This window comes from Oncorhynchus clarkii, chromosome 1 (assembly GCF_045791955.1).
Source record: "Oncorhynchus clarkii lewisi isolate Uvic-CL-2024 chromosome 1, UVic_Ocla_1.0, whole genome shotgun sequence".
In the NCBI taxonomy this organism is placed as follows: domain Eukaryota; kingdom Metazoa; phylum Chordata; class Actinopteri; order Salmoniformes; family Salmonidae; genus Oncorhynchus; species Oncorhynchus clarkii.
This window is the reverse complement of record NC_092147.1, coordinates 24,577,624-24,590,044: the sequence shown is the minus strand read 5'-3', so window position 1 is coordinate 24,590,044 and position 12,421 is coordinate 24,577,624. Positions and strand designations below refer to the sequence as shown.

Here is a 12,421-nt window from a genome sequence, read left to right as displayed (position 1 = left end):
AGAGACAACGATAAACAGCTGCCTCTGATTGGCAATTCAGGCCACCATAGACCTACATTACCTAGACATACAAAAAACCCATAGATATACAAAAACCCTAGACAGGACAAAAACACACATACCCACCCTCGTCACACCCCGACCTGACCAAAATAATACATAAAACATAGATAACTAAGGTCAGTGTCACGTTCTGACCTTAGTTCTTTTATTATGTCTTTGTTTTAGTATGGTCAGGGCGTGAGTTGGGTGGGTTGTCTATGTTCCTTTTTCTATGTTTTGGGATTTCTGTGTTTGGCCTGGTATGGTTCTCAATCAGAGGCAGCTGTTTATCATTGTCCTTGATTGAGAACCATATTTAGGTAGTCTGGTTTCACTTTTGTGTTGTGGGTGATTATTTTCTGTTTAGTGTGTGTTGCACCTGACGGAGCTATTTCGGTTGTTCGCTATTGTTACGTTGTATTTAGTGCTCAGTTTATTAAAAGGATGAACACTTACCACGCTGCGCATTGGTCTGACATTTCTTACTCCTCGTCAGAGGCGGACGAAGACGACGGTTTCAGAATCACCCACCACAACTGGACCAAGCAGCGTGGTACCCAGGAGCAGCAGGTTTAAGACTCCTGGACTTGGGAGGAGCTCTTGGATGGCAAGGGACCCTGAGTACAGCCGGGAGAATATCGCTCCCCAAGGCAGAGCTGGAGGCAGTGAAAGCCGAGAGGCGGCGTTATGAGGAGGCAGCGCGGCTGGAAGCCCGAGAGGCAGCCCCAAAAATGTATTGGGCTAACTCCCTGTGCTTACCGTGGAGAGAGAGGGACCAGGCAGGCACATGTTATGCTGTAAGGCGCACGGTGTCCCCGGTACGCAGGCATAGCCCGGTGTGGTACATAGCAGCGCCTCGTATCGGCCGGGCTAGAGTGGGCATCGAGCCAGGTGCCATGAAGCCGGCTCAGCGCATCTGGTCTCCAGTGCGTCTCCTCGGGCCGGGGTATATGGCACCAGCCCTACGCATGGTGTCCCCGGTTCGCCAACACAGCCCTGTGCGGGCTATTCCACCTCGCCGCACTGGCCTGGCTACAGGGAGCATTCAGCCAGGTAGGGTTGGGCAGGCTCGGTGCTCGAGACCTCCAGTGCGCCTTCAAGGTCCAGTCTATCTGGTGCCACCTCCATGCACCAGCCCTCCGGTGGCAGCCCCCTACACCAGGCTGTCTCTCCGTCTCCTTCCTACAGGTGCTCCTGCCTGTCAAGCGCTGTCAGAGTCTCCCGTCCATTCAGGACCCGTGGCTTGGGTCAGCCTGAATCAAACTACACAATAATCCCCTCCATGTAGCCTAACTCTAGCCTAACACACAAACATGTAGTCAAACATGTTTTTTTTCTTGTATACTGAGTATATAATGAATATGCTTTGTTTAACTGATTGAACAAATGTTTGTTTTGGTACTTATATTTGTGGTGTGGCTTTCAGAAAAGCCCTTTTGTGCTTCCAACCTCACCTGCACACTGTTTTTACCAGTTTTTTTTTTTAAATCTGTACTGTTTTGTCTTTCACTTATTTCCTTTGGTGCAAATAAATAAAACCTAAACATTTCTTTACCTTACATTTCCTGTGACTCAACTAGAGTAAATCATTTTTATGCAGTTTTATAATTCATTTAAAATACTTTTAACATATTAATTGCATAGTCTTATGCGCCCACTACAGGCTGACACCTTCATGGGCTCCCTAGAGCAGAGCAGTATTACCGGAACACAAAGGGCTCTGCTGCTGGAACCCAAGCTGGCCTGCTTTATGGTTGTCACTAGGTATCAGGTGTGAGATGTGAGGACTGAGATGGTCTGTCTTGTCTTGATCAAGTGATTAAAGCGAAGGCTACAGGTTTTAGTTATTCTGATAAGGACATATCTTAGATCTGTTAGTAATTGAGTTAGGTTATGAAGTTGATGTGCGGAATGGAAGAATATTCTACATTTGATTTATTAGGTAGGCCTATTCCGCAGATACCTGTTTGACTGTGTCAAGGACAATTCAGTAGTGAATCTGTTTCTCATCTATTGTCCCTGTGTTTGTCTGGGCAGGAGATGACCATGGAGGAGAGGATGCTGATTAGTTAGTTTTCCAAACTACTCCACTACTCTAAGACATCTTGTCTGTGTGTCTTGTCATATGATGGCACAATAAATTGGTGTATTTTCTATTGACATTTTTGTACTTAATTGTGATTTATCAGGGGGTGCTGCAGCACCCTCAACACCCCTGCTCCCCGTGGCTATGGGTTTTACTATATCATTTCTTCCATCCTAGCCACATTTCCTAATCTGCTTGCATGTGCCTCCCCAAGGTGTTTTGGTGCTCAATGTTTTTCCGTTCCCTAACTTTCATTTTTAACTGGGTGGTTCAAGCCCTGAAAGCTGATTGGCTGACAGCCATGGTATATTTAAGCAATAAGGCCTGGGGGGGTGTGCTATATGGCCACGATGCATCGCAAAGTGCTTGGACACAGCCCTTAGCCGTGGTATATTGACCAAATATCACAACCCCCAGAGGTGCCTTATTGCTATTATAAACTGGTTACCAACGTAATTAGAGCAGTAAAAATAAATATTTTGTCATACCTGTGGTATACGGTCTGATGTACCATGGCTGTCAGCCAATCAGCATTCAGGGCTCGAACCACCAAGTTTATAAGAGACCGTATACCATGGGTATAACACAACATTTATTTTTACTGCTCTAATTACGTTGCGTTGTGCATAAGAACAGCCAATAGCTGTGGTATATTGGCCATATACCACACCCCCTCATGCCTTATTGTTTAATTATACTACAGGTCAATATAGTCCGCCATCCTAACTGTACATCCTGCCCTCTATCTACCATTCATAGTGACAATAGTGTTAGGTGGATCGTTTGTCTAGATCTGCAATAGGCTAACTAGCAATCACTACCAATCATACCACACATAAAAGCATTCAAAGCTGCATCAATTTTCAATAGGGATCCACAAGAATCAATAGGAATCGCTGATAGGCAGCAGAGAGGCCAATTGCATTATTGATCATGAAAGAACAGTGAAGGCCTGATCACCAACAACGACGAGACAGCCTATAGGGAGGTCAGAGACCTGGCCATGTGGTGCCAGTACAACAACCTCTCCCTCAACGTGATCAAGACAAAGGAGATGATTGTGGACTACAGGAAAAGGAGGACCGAGCACGCCCCCATTCTCATCGACGGGCTGCAGGTTGAGAGCTTCAAGTTCCTTGGTGTCCACATCACCAACAAATTAACATGGTCCAAGCATACCAAGACAGTCGTGAAGTGGGCACAACAAAACTTATTCCCCCTTAGGAGACTAAAAAGATTTGGCATGGGTCCTAAAAATTGTAAAAAGTCTCCAGCCACCCTAGTCATAGACTGTTCTCTCTGCTACCGTATGGTAATAGGTACCGGAGCGCCAAGTCTAGGTCCAAGATGCTTCTAAACAGCTTCTACCTCCAAGCCATAAGACTCCTGAACATCTAATCAAATGGCTACCCAGACTATTTGCATTGCCCCCCCCCCCCCCCCTCACTGCTTCTCTCTGTTATTATCTATGCATAGTCACTTTAATAATTTTAATAACACTTTAATGTACATATTACCTCAATTACCTCGACTAACGCCCGCACATCGACTCTGCACATTGACTCTGTACCGGTACCCCCTGTATATAGCCTCACTACTGTTATTTTACTGCTGCTCTTTAATTATTTGTAACTTTTATTTATTGTTCTTGTTTTCTTTACATTTGGTTACTGCATTGTTGGTTAGGGCTTGTAAGTAAGCATTTCACAGTAAGGTCTACACCTGCTGTATTTGGCGCATGTGACAAATACAATTTGATTTGATATTTGAAGACATGAGACACGTAGCTCAAAAACCTCCCCTATTGATCTTGTTTAGGGACATTACCCCTATCCTACCTAGACTAGCCTACAACACCACAATGCAATTAATAATTGCATTATCGTTCTCAAGTGAGTACAACATTCTACTCTAGGCTACGGTGAAAATGTCATTTGAATAACCACGCAAAAGCGCTGTGATTTGAATGTTTCATTCTATTTGCCAAAGTGTTTTCTAATGATCAATTGGCCATTTAAACACACTTGGATTTGCTAACACAACGTGCCATTGGAACACAGGAGTGATGGTTGCGGACAATGGGCTTCTGTACGCCTATGTAGATATTCCATTAAAAATCTGTAGTTTCCAAACACCAATAGTCATTTACAACATTAACAATGTCTACACTGTATTTCTGATCAATTATTTTAATGGACAAAAAATGTGCTTTTCTTTCAAAAGCAAGGACATTTCTAAGTGACCCCAAATTGTTGTGTACTTTTTGTGTACGGTAGTGTATGTATTTTTCTTCTATTGATAAATAAAGTAATCAGCGGCCATTTGATGAATGGAAAGAGACCTCTGCAAAAAAATAAAAAGTTCAATGACATTCGGAGATTGTCAAGCCAATGCTTTGATACTGGGTAGGGCTTCAAGTTAGGGAGGGAATGTATTTTCTGTTTGTCGAGATTGACGGTCTATTTATTCTGGTGCTGAAAACTCAAACCATGATATTGAAGCACCCAAAGTCAGTATGCTTTGTTTATTGGTTGTGTGGTGCATTGGCACAGAAACTTGTTGGTGGAAAATTAATTTCATGTTTATTTGTATTTGTATTTAACTTTTATTTAACTAGGCAAGTCAGTTAAGAACAAGTTCTTATTTACAATGACGGCCTACCAAAAGGCAAAGGCATCCTGCGGGGGCTGGGATTAATAAATATAGATAAAAATATATATAGGACAAAACACACATCCCGACAAGAGAGACAACACTACAGTACATAAAGACAACAACATAGCATGGCAGCAGCACATGACAACAGAGCATGGTAGCAACACAACATGACAACAACAAGGTAGCAACACAACATAGCAGCAGCAGAACATGGTAGCAGCACAAAATGTGGTACAAACATTATTGGGCACAGAAAACAGCACAAAGGGCAAGAAGGTAGAGACAGCAATACATCACACAAAGCTGCCACAACTGTCAGTAAGAATGACCATGATTGAATCTTTAAATTAAGATATTTTATATAATTATAAATATTGCATCAAAATGTTGAAAAACTGATTGTTGTCTGCAGCCAGCTCTGATTGTGGTGTAGGCCTACTGACGATTTGGGGGGTGCTTAGTCCTATAGTTGTCTAGCATATCCCAACCCCCCTGAAACATCCATAGGGAGTGGGGTCATGGCCAGGGTCACCATTTTCCAGCATCCCTGGAGCAATTGGGCTTAAGTGACTTGCTCAATGGCACAGATTTTTTCACCTTGTCAGCTCTGGAATTCAAACCAGTGAAGTATTGGTTACAGGCCCAACGCTCTAACCTCGAGGCTACCTGCCGCCCCTAATGAAGTGGGCAGGGAGAGTGAGCTAGTCCATGATGGTCGGGGAACCCTCAGCCTTCTGTCCCGTTGCCCTGTGTGGCAGCGACTCTGCCATAAAAGCATGCTGACGTGGCAAAGTCGATATCCACGTTTATAAACACAGGGTGGCTAAAGTAATTGTTATTTGTGGTCGTAAACATTATTTGCAGTTAAGTCTATGAGGGGGTGCAATTATTTTACAGTACAAGGGGAGGGTCATGTGAAAAAATGTTTACGTTGGGGAGGGGGGTGCAATTTTTTGTGACACCTTGAGTTGGACCAGCCCCTCCCACGCAGTAGCCTACATTTCATAATGTTCCCAGCCTTGTGGCATTTTCATGGGTAAAAAAGCTGAATCAGAAACTCAAGGCTACTGTAGTTGTTAGTCTCCCATTGTCCTGAACATGACATGACCCATGACCCTCCATTCATTCAAACACATTCATTCATACAGTGAGGAAAATGATTACATTCAATCTCAAAATTGCTTCAGTTATTTAAGTTGGTTCTGTTTTGAACATTGCGTGGCCATTATGGTTGGGTTCTGCATCTGTAGGTGTTTATTTTATTTTGTCGTAGGAGTTGTATTCTATTTTACCACAACATTTTGAATAGAGGAAACCATGTGAGTTTATGTTGCGGGTGTGATCTGAGCTTCTGAATAGTTGTTTGAATTGGCCTAGAAGTCGCACTGTGAACTTCTGAAGCTTTGAATATTCTGAACAGTTGTTTTGATTTTTAAGCAGAGGTCTGTGGGGAGCACGTCAGTATCGGCGAGTTTAGAAGCTATTTTATTTTGTGTTGCGTGAGAGGAACGTGTGATTTGGTGCAATTTGTCACCTTTGTCGTGTTACGTGGTTTGTATGGCGTAATGAATCAGAGGTGTTTTGCATGCATATGGGCATGTATGGTGTGCCTGTGATTCATGTTGCCATCTCCCCGCCACTGCTTAGTGAGAGAAGCGTGCACTATGACTGGTTGGGTAAACATAGTGCTGCTGGTACTGCTGCTGCTGCTACTGAGAGATCAGAGGTAGATGAACTGGGCTTTGACCATGGTGTGTACAGAACATGTAAAGCCACTCTGTATCCGGCCTTCTATCTCCACTGTGGCGATAGTCTGCTCTGCTCCATCTCCCTGGAGTCTTATAGAGATTAACAACAAGGTTAAACATAGGCTTACACTAGAATACACAGCCCACTCTCCTCCATCGCTATCCTACCCATTCAACTCCTATTTTCATAGTATTTTCCTCTACTTTACTTAAACATTTCTGAAGGATTCCTGACACCGGGTGTTAGCAAAGATGGTTTTAGTATGAAGATGTTTAGAAACTGCTTCACCAATAGAAATCCCCGATCACGCTTGTAGGCGATGTCATGGGGACGTTGGCTAGCTAAGCTCATGCGCAGAAAAGTGTCATCGGGTCTAACAGTTGTCTCGTGCATAATTGCGCCTGTGCAGGCCGTCAAATCAAAGGCACTGCTGAAAACGAAAAAGTGTCAGTTTGTCACTTTCATGAGGTTGGAGTTATAACATGTTCAGATACTTAAGACATTGGCTCAAATCTAGGTTGTACCTTTATACCTTTCGAGAAAATTAACAACTAAGGAAGAATCTTTCACTTCTCTCCTTGACTCAAACTCCGTTCTGGTCTGCCGAGTCTGAATCGAAAAAATGTTCCCGCTAGTCTTGTGATGTTGGGTCTCTGTGTTTAGAAATTCTGTGGTGTTACAGCATTCTGCCATTGGACAGACAGAGAAGGAAATTAACCAGTACTAGTTTCTGTGATTCTCTGGTTCTTCATCGCCCAGCTTCCTCATCCTTCTCTCTCTCCATTGTGTGTTTGTGGCCATTAAAATCAACATAGCTAGTTCCTGAACTCCCAGCCTCCTGGTACTCTCACATCTCCTTCTCTCTTCCCTTCCTCCATCCTCTTATCACCCAGTTCTTTATTTTGAAGGTTAAGTTATTCCACAGTTTGTCGCCATGACGATGTGGCCTTGGCAACAGTGAGATTGTGAGGGGATAGCTAATTAAGCAGCCGCTGGCTAGCGCTACTCTACTATGCAAACATAATGTCACCCTTTCTGACTGCCTCTCTCCACTAGACATTTAACAAATCAAATCAAATGTTATTGGTCACAAACACATATTTAGTAGATGTTATTGCGGGTGTAGCGAAATGCTTGTGTTCTTAGCTCTAACAGTAGAGTAGTATCTAACAGTTCATAACAATACACACAAATCTAAAAGTCTAAAATAATGGAATATATAAATATTAGGGTGAGCCATGTCAGAGTGGCATTGACTAAAATACAGTAAAATAGAATACAGTATATACATATAAAATGAGTAAAACAGTATGTAAACATTATTAAAGTGAGTAGTGTTCCATTATTAAAGTCAACAGTGATTCCATGTCTATGTATATGGGGCAGCAGCCTCTAAGGTGCAGGGTTGAATAACCGGGTGGTAGCCAGCTACTGGTGGCTATTTAACAATGGCCTTGAGATAGAAGCTATTTTTCAGTTTCTCGGTCCCAGCTTTGATGCACCTGTATGGTAGCGGAATGAACAGGCCGTGGCTCGGGTGGTTGATGTCCTTGATGATATGTTGGCCTTCCTGTGACATCGGGTGCTGTAGGTGTCCTGGAGGGAAGGTAGTGTGCCCCCGGTTATTTATTTTATTTTTTTTTATTTTACCTTTATTTAACCAGGCAAGTCAGTTAAGAACAAATTCTTATTTTCAATGACGGCCTGGGAACAGTGGGTTAACTGCCTGTTCAGGGGCAGAACGACAGATTTGTACCTTGTCAGCTCGGGGGTTTGAACTCACAACCTTCCGGTTACTAGTCCGACGCTCTAACCACTAGGCTACCCTGCCGCCCCATGCGTTGGACAGACCACACCCTGCGGTTGCGGGCAATGCAGTTGCCGTACCAGAGGTGATACAGCCTAACAGGATGCTCTCAATTGTGAATCTGTAAACGTTTGTGAGGATCTTAGTGGCCAAGCCAAATTTCTTCAGCCTTCAGGCTAGACACTTGTGGAAGAAGTGAACTACTAAACACATAACTATGAATACATTGTTTTAACCACAATCTCATGAAATACTGAAAGGGTTATGATTGAATATTGGCCCTCGGTTGTAGCAAATGCAAGGCTTCTGAATGGAATAAGAAAGCACTGCCTGGAAGCTCATGTAATGTAATGAAACATGGGTGTGGAGAGACCATGTAAAGACAATGATGTGACGATAGTGTTCCTTAGGCTCTGTGTTGAAGAGCTGTGTGGATGCGATCAGCCAGCAGAACCTTCAAGTTCATACAGATGGGGACCCGCCAGGGACACTCCTCTGCCATACACAGGTTGATGGGTATTAGACCACATCGAAGAGAAAATCACCCCATTCTGCCAGACCATATCCTATGTCCTCCCCCTGCTGCTGTTTCCTCCAGCTGAGAGCAGGTAACGAGAAGAAGAAGGACGAGACGGCTGACACGGTGGGCTGCTTCTCCCTGAGGGTGTAGCACATCACCATCCACGACACGCTAGAGGACAAGGACAGTGTGGTGGAGTTTGACTTTCTGGGTAAAGACTTTATCTGCTACTACAATAAGGTTCCCGTCACCGAGGGTAAGTAGCCAACAGCCTCCGCACCACTAGCTGTTACAAGGGATGCGTCTGAAATGGCACTCTATTACCTTTCCTTATATACAACTAGTTTTGGCCAGGCACTGCCATTTCAGAATCAGCCAAGGCCAGCAGCACCCTCAGACTGAGCTGTCTGCTCAGAGTAGGTGCCCTGGGGTGGAGGACAGGGAGAGAGCCCCAGGGAGAGAGACATGCCTGGAGGGTATCATTTTAGATTTAATTTGTGTCGCTGCCAGCATTTACATTTCTCTGATTTAACCACTAGTGTTTGCTTCTGTTGGAACAGGCTCACTTCAAACTTCTAAAGTCAAGAGTTCAAATGAAAGTTAGTAGTTTAATAATCATTTTTAGAGAAATAATTGACAGATCAATTTGATGGGGATTATGCAAAAGGAGTTTCACTTCTAGGGTTGCTCTTCATAACAAAATGTTGCAGTAATTCCTCCAATACTTTTCAATTGAGGAATATGCCAACACTCAAACCCAAATGACTGCTTTACATGTTCAAGATAAACTACTGAGGAAGGAGAAATGCATCCAAACAAATGTCTATTCACACTTTAATTGATTATCCCATCAGGCCCAATATTGAATCTGTCAGTCAAAGTAATTCTGACACAAAAACAAAATGAAGGGCGATTTTCGCCTGATTTCATTCTGTTCTGCCAAGCAGCTGTCTGTCAGTGTGAAAATGAGGCTAAACAACATTAGCTGGGGGGTGTCAGGATTCAGCTATGCTATCTCCAAGAGGAATAGGAAACAATGCCTCTGACAGCCAACATTTTTTGTTTTCTGGCAGAAGGTGTAATTATTGAAATGAGTATTTAAAAGCAACACATTAGTTACAATGAATTAGTATTAGTGTCCTGAATATTTTTGTTTGTTTATTCTGAGGGAAAGGGATAGCTGGTAAATGTCAGATTGAATAGAATGATTTCTCATTCCAGCTCCATGGGAGAGAGTGATGAATTGCAATGCAAAGTGTTGGATAGCCAGATTACATGATTACCTATCTACCAATCTACACTTGCCAGCATCTGCATTGTGAAGTGTATGTCTGTGTCCGGTCACTTTGCGTATCATCTAAACAGCATTTTGAATGTTGAACCAGCATACTGCTGTGTCTTAGACATCTGTTCATGCATAAACAGCCTGTGATGAGTGCAGATTGTTGCCATATTTTCAGGTCCTTCCTGATGACTCCCAACACATTGGTTGATCAATCAGCTGTCAGCTCTCTGTTGCGCCACTCCAGACACTGAGTCTGGAATAAATCTTTCTAAATCCTCACACATTCATCAAAGTCTCTTATTTCCCTATTTAGTTATTTAGTATTGGCTCAAGGATAAATTGTCATTCAAATCGGTCTGTTTTAAAAAGCAACACATCTGTTACCATTTAATTAGTTCCTTGCATATTTTAGCTGGTTTATTTAGAGCAGGAAGAAAACAGGACTTCTTGGAAAATATAATTGATGCAGATCTTTTTTCCTCCATCACTCTCTGTCTCCCCTGTGAGCTGAAGGAGCAGGTTAGACAGCCCTGGGCTCTCCTGTCATGATCAGTGTGTAGACTAGATGTGAGCATCTGTGTGTCTGGGCTGGAGGTCTGGAGGTCTAGGACAGGGTAGGATTTAAAACCTGTCTCTCTCTCTTGACCTTATTTGGTTTATTCAGGTGTTCATGGAGAATAAGGAGCCTGGAGATGACCTGTTTGATCGCCTCAACGTGAGTCACACGGGAACCAGTCTGGCTTGTTTATCTCAACATGTAAACAAACATCCCTCACAGCATGTTGTCTGTGTTGCTGCGCTGTAGATGTCTGTAGCCTAAAGATACAGTAAAGCCCAGTGAGTGACCATAACAGCCACAGGTGTGAATCTAGCCTCAGAGAACAATCTCCATCCATCTATGTTTTTGCCTGTAGCCTCAGTCTACTGTAGCCTGATGTTCCCAGCCTATCCTGTGCCTGATATGGAGAGAGGGAAGGTTAAGAGGCGGATCTAGGGGTGGGTGGATTATACATAAATCCTCTGTCCTTTCACCCCTCCCTCAGGCAGGCGGTGTCGCCAGGCAGTGAGGCAGGTTATTGCTATGATTGGTGCGAAATTACATGCTTGTGATCCACTCCTGAGAGGCGAGAGGCGGAGGAGTTGACGGACAGAGAAGGGGATGTCTCTTTCGTGACCTATGGCACATCAGGAAATGGAGGGGCATGTTGGAGGGGGGAATGTTAATCGCTGCTCCGAGTCAGGCTGATTAACACTTTGAAAGGCCAGGTCAGAAGTTGGGAGAGGGTCTAAGCACCAGCCACAGGAGGAAATTGGTGCAAGCTCTAATGAATGCTTTCCCTCTGCCATGTTTAGCTGGGCCGGGCTTGAGACCTTATTTATCTATCTGTTGTGGACAGTACAAGGGTCTGTGTGAGTGTGTCAGTGACTGTCAGTGTGCATATACAGTAGCCTATATAAAGTAACAGCAGTACAGTACATGTCTGACTCACCGTTGCTACTTGAGTGAGTACGATCAGAATGGTTTGTTCAAACATGGTTTGTTCAAACATTATTTATTCAGTGTGTAATGTGGAGATTCTCTTAGCATCCCACCACCAACTTCTCAAACCCTTGTGACAGTAGCTGACCATCAGGCCAGGCTGAGGTACAGAGGGGTCCGGAATTATTGGATCCTTTGATAAAGATGAGAAAAAAATACTTTATAAAATAAATAATACAAATACTGAGCTATATTTTATCTACATTTTTTACAATTGTAATATTTGATACTAATACAAAGGTCCAATGCAGGTGTTTTTTATGTCAATATAAAATTATTTATTGGTAACAATTAAGTACCTTACTGTGATTATTTTAATTAAAATGGTAAAAAGGAACAATAGCTTCTTAGTAAAAGAGCATTATCTCAAGCAACAAATGGTCTGAGTGGAGCGGGGAAAACTGAAAATTAGCTGTAAATTGGCAGAGAGGTCTGCAACTCTCTTTTTTATTGGTCTTTTAACTAATTTACCACCTGGGGATGTCACAAGGCAGGCCAAAACTCCATCCCACCAAAACGGCTGAAATTTCAGGCGGTCTTTTCAAACAGCTCTTCCACTAAAAGGGCATCATAAATAATTTTCACAATTTCACAGTATTATTCTGCCCTCATCTTGTGGAACTATGTGTAAAACACAGGAAAATCAAGTTGACTGCACTGGGCCTTTAACAAAACAAACCTGGAAAAAAAAGGGGTCAAAATGATTGGATCCCTTGTTTTCGTAGCTCCAGCAC

At 43.2% G+C, this 12,421-nt stretch overlaps 1 pseudogene; it reads left to right on the top strand.

The window, feature by feature from the left end:
* Nucleotides 1–12,421, top strand: part of LOC139368855 (DNA topoisomerase 1-like) — a 44,460-nt pseudogene that overhangs the window by 27,021 nt on the left and 5,018 nt on the right.